This window comes from Thalassophryne amazonica, chromosome 13, assembly GCF_902500255.1.
Source record: "Thalassophryne amazonica chromosome 13, fThaAma1.1, whole genome shotgun sequence".
In the NCBI taxonomy this organism is placed as follows: Eukaryota; Metazoa; Chordata; class Actinopteri; order Batrachoidiformes; family Batrachoididae; genus Thalassophryne; species Thalassophryne amazonica.
This window is the reverse complement of record NC_047115.1, coordinates 53,771,824-53,776,841: the sequence shown is the minus strand read 5'-3', so window position 1 is coordinate 53,776,841 and position 5,018 is coordinate 53,771,824. Positions and strand designations below refer to the sequence as shown.

General features: G+C 37.5%; 1 long non-coding RNA gene across 1 annotated transcript; it reads right to left on the bottom strand.

Moving 5' to 3' along the window:
- Positions 1-1,095: 1,095 nt before the first annotated feature.
- LOC117523116 lies at positions 1,096-4,528 on the bottom strand. The gene is made up of 2 exons (XR_004564424.1): positions 2,744-4,528; positions 1,096-2,636 (listed from the first exon to the last, which is right to left on the bottom strand). It is a non-coding gene; the product is annotated as an uncharacterized LOC117523116 (long non-coding RNA).
- Positions 4,529-5,018: the final 490 nt, after the last annotated feature.

Sequence of the window (5,018 nt, the reverse complement as noted above, 5' to 3'; positions counted from 1 at the left end):
TAAATCAACTTAAATGAGCATAATAATGTAATGCATTCAAAAATTTATGAATATTGCACAATGATATGTGGAGCAACTCCTTCAATTCCCCATCACAGAAGAAAATTACTACAGTCCCTTGTGCAAGGCATTTAATCCTAAGTCCCCAAACTGCTCCCCACCCTTTCATGGCAGGATGCTGACAATGGCTTGTGTGAGGCATCATTGGAAAGGCCATCTGCAGCTGATGGAAATATAGACAGTCCATTTACTATATATTGAACCAGGGATCTTTTGGTTTGTGAACAGTCTCTTGTACCATCTGAGCCACAGACACACTGCAATTCTGAATGTTCAAATGAATAAAAAAATGAAGTAGTGTAAACTCAAAGCTTTAGGGCCCTGTCCCACTGGCGTTTAGGAGGATTTGTGCATGAAATGAGGAGACAAAAGCTGAGCGTCCGCAACAAAGGTGGGCGGAAATGACAAATGTCCCGGGGTGGATCAGCGAATACATGAGGAAGAAAAGCGGATATAACAGGGAACAGAAGCGAAGGCAACTGCGGAGGCGCCCCCATGAGGGGCACAGCGGCCGTGATGCACTCGCTTCATCTGTGCCCACTCTGTCTGCATGCACGACATACCATTTGCGACCGTGATGTGACCGTGCTGGGCACGCGTTATATCTGTTTTGCACGCTGTCCCGGTCCACGGCCAAGCCGCGCCAACCCGTCGGTTGCGGATATCAGCGGATGACAGGGGATATGCGATGTGTTGGTTGTGTATGTCCTGCGTATGTCTTCAGTATGTGTTCAGGCAGTGATGTGGATCTCATCTGCAGCAGGATTTTTGAGCCGCTCAAAAATCCTGGCTGCGGACATGCGTGCCTCTGTGGATGATCACGGACGTGTTCGGATGGCGGCCGACTCATACAGGAATGTTACACGGTTATTGCAGTTTGGCGGATGTGGGTCACTTTTGTGCGCATTCCATCCACAAATCCTCCTAAACGCCAGTGGGACAGGGCCCTTAAGAAAATGTTGTACTTATTAAATATTTCAAGTTTGTGTAACATGGTCTTGCTTTTTGAGTAAATTAAACTCAGAATTTTTGATTGACTTGAACTAATTGCATATTAAGTAAGCAAAACTTCAAAGCATAACTTAAACACAACTTCAAGAATTATGTAATTATATATGAAAGTATCTGAGGTGACTTAATGAACCCTTTAGCAGGGGTGGTGGCCAAGTGGTTAGTGCGCTTGGTTTCAGTGCAGTAGGTTCAAACCCCACCCCTGCCACATTTGTCCATATAATGTGGAGTTGCATCAGGAAGGCTATCTGGTGTAAAACCTGTGCCAGTTCAACATAACAGATCCACCTCACATCTGCTGGCGATAGTGGAAAAACAATGAAGTAGCCAAAAAGACTTAGTGACACTTTAATTTAATTGTAATTATGAAGTACAAGTAGCATTTAATTGGAACGTTTAAGTTCTGGTAACAATTGATTTTTATATTTATGGACTCAAAAATTTTGTGGCAAGTGATTGCCTCACTATTTCTGAGTTCTGCTAACTTGTTCGGGTTTGCAGTGCATGAATATATGCTAACATATAATTCAAATGTATCAATTTCTCTTAAGGCCAAAATATCATTCTTTGATGGTTTGCTGAATTAGACACAGTGTATATTTTGGAATCAAACAACAATAGTGTGAGTTATATGCATTTATGAAGAAATAAGTACACCACTTTGGGAAAATGTTGTAGATGGTAAACCATGTTGTTTGAGAACTGGAAAGTTGTTAAATTAATCCCTGTGTGCAGCTTATCAATACACCCTTAAAAAAAAGTCACTAAATGCCACCTTTAAGGAAGTGTACACAATGTTGACTGTGCAATTCTGCCTTGAATGTTATTAAAATGTTGTAATTTTTGGACTTAAATTTGTTAAGTTATATTACCCCAAATGAAACAACAAACAATATGAGTACAAACAAAAGGTATTCAATTTTTTAAGTTCAAATAATTTATTTTTGAGTGCCTAAACATTAAGAAAATTAAGCTTATTAGTTACATCAAATTTTTTGAGTTCTGCCAACATGCTCTGTGTATTGAAAATGAACTAGTTGAAGCTGATTGGAGCCATGATGATTTTATAGTATAATTCAGAAACTTCTCCATTCGTGTTTGGTGCATTATTATCATTGATAAAGAAAAATGTGTCTATGGGGCCAATTCTGTCATGATTTCTGTTGCCCATTTCTATACTTTTTAAAACTAAAGTGAGAAGAATAAATCTGTGAAATCAATCATTTGAATCAGCATGGGATTAATAGAATTTGGTTGTTTATTTACAACATAATTATTAACAATTAAGAATTATGTAACAACTCTGATAGCAACTGTGATTTTCCAATACTTGAACCAAAGACTTCAATGCACATATTTAATTGGTGACAGGGAGCACTTTTACTCGTTGATTGACAAAAATCTGGAGCCGGAATGGCATCGTCTACCTGGAGTAGGTGATGTTGGTTAGTGTTTACTTTATCATGTAACAGAGTAAGGCTGCAGTTTCTCGACATGCATCTTATGCACATTAAACATTTTCGTGTATATACTGTGTGATTGTCAGAAACACTATGAAAAAGATTCTGTTGGGTAAATGCTGGAATGACAAGTGCTGAAAGTGTCACAGGTTTAGAAATAACAGTAATACACATTTTGTAAAAAAAAAAAAAAAAAAAAAACCTCAATTGACTTCAGCCTGAGCATTCTTAGAAGTCAGCATTCATGAATTTCTTGACTGCTCAAGTATTTATTTGTTTTGTTTTTAAATTGAAGTGATAAAGGTTGAGTCTGTTGAAGCTTCTGTTTGTTTTATCAGGTACTTTTATGCAGTAACTTCCATTAGAATGAATTTCTTATTTGTTCATATGAACACCTCCATTATTATTATTGTTGTTATTATTATCATTATTATCATCATCATCATCATCATCATCATCACCATCATCAATAATAATAATCAAATTCTTTAATACTGTGTTCTTTGAAAGTCATAAACTAATTTATGCTTGATTAATGAATACCCTAAAACTCACTGTGCAGTGACATATTAAGTCTACCTCTAATTTGTTATGAATAAATACATTTTTCAAAATGGCTGTACAGAATAAAGATTGCTGTCATTCATAATGAACATCATTATTTACCACATTTTTATTCTTCTACGGCCACTCTAACAAATAATATTAAAAAAAATGTGTTAAACTCATAGTTAAACTGAACCCAGGATTGTTCCTTGAGTAACTGCCATCACTGGACTTCTCTGTAATGTCCACAGTTTAAACTCTACTACAGTCAACTGTGTTGTTCCTCCAGACGTCATTAAAGGATAATTTTTATTTTTTTCCAACTGTAGTTACATTAAGACACTCTGTAAACAGTTAAGTCAATGAGTGCTGTATTCACCTTGGATGATTGTTCTGCTTGTGAGACATCATTTTCTGAATAATTAATTTAAGAAGTGAGAGTGAATGAGCAGTCCCAGGAGTTACAAAAAAAAAAAAAAAAAAATCACATTTTCTGCAAAATATCAGTAAAATAATGATGTCAATCATCATAGGCATGTTAATGGAGCATCACTGTCTAAAGAAATATGGCCGGCTAGGTGTATTTTTCTAGGTTTTGGACTGGGCTCACCCTGTAAACCAAGAATATGACTGTCCTTAATGGAGCTCCACTTCATCTGGCTCCTTTCAATGCAAAGAAGCAGCAGCTCTACTCTCTGTCCCTGAGTGTTATGGAGTGTTACCCAACAGAGGAACCTCATTTCTGCCGTTTGTGTCCGTGACTTTATTCTTTCAGTCATTAACAGTTCATGACCATAGGTAATGATAGCAGCATAGATCAACTGGCAAATTGAGAGAGCCTTCTGTCTCAGGTCTTTCTTCAACACGATGTTCCAGTACAGCGGCCGCAGGACCTACAACACAGCCCCAGTCCGTGTATCAATCTGACACTCCATCTTAACACCTCTTGCGCACAAGACCCCGAGACACTTGAAATCTTCCACTTGTGGCAGTAATTCTCCCGTGACCCTGAGAGGACAATCCACACCCTTTTCAGATGAACCACAGAAAATGAGGTGATGGCCCACTGGACTGACTGACTTTCATTTGTCCCCTTCAGGACAAGAAGAAGAAATAAGTCCTATATAGTGCCTGAAGTCCATCTGTACCCGTGCTTATCTCTGGATTCTGTGGTGTGAAGCAGAAGGGCGTCTGTGATTCCCCCGAACAGAATGGCTGTGTGATGCAGGTTACTTCCCCAGCTAAAACAGGAACCTCTTTACAGCTGGGTGGACTGTGACAATTCAGACTGTCTTGTCAATGAACACATACAGGTAGCATGAGGGGGTTTGAACCCCTTTTTGTATTGCATGTCCCCTTTCTGAGTATGTGTTTGCAATTTCAGCAAAAATTGTGTGATAAATACAGAGCTGTATAGGTTACATGTTATAAATGGGATCTGTATAAATAAATTGAAGCCAACAAAAAAATGAGTCCACTTTGTACTTAAGTGCTGACAAGTTTGCACATGCACGTGCTTGTTTTTAATTTTAAAACTTCCTCTCACAAACATGGTACAAAAATAGCACAGCTGGTCATCAAATTGAGGTGGAAGTGTTGGAAGGATAAAAGTTGAAGTGTTAGATATATAGACAAAATATGACTTAATTAATTGCTGGGTGTATTCACCTGTGGGTTTTCTATGTGGAATGTGCATGTTATTTGTGTGCTCATGTGGGTTCCCTCAGGGTGTTCTGGCTTCCTGATATATATATATATATATATATATATATATATATATATATATATATATATATATATATATATATATATATATATATATATATATATATATATATATACGAGGTCTGTTAGAAAAGTATCCGACCTTATTATTTTTTTCAAAAACCATATGGATTTGAATCACGTTGTTGTGTGGGCCACCCGAAGAGGAGGTACTGC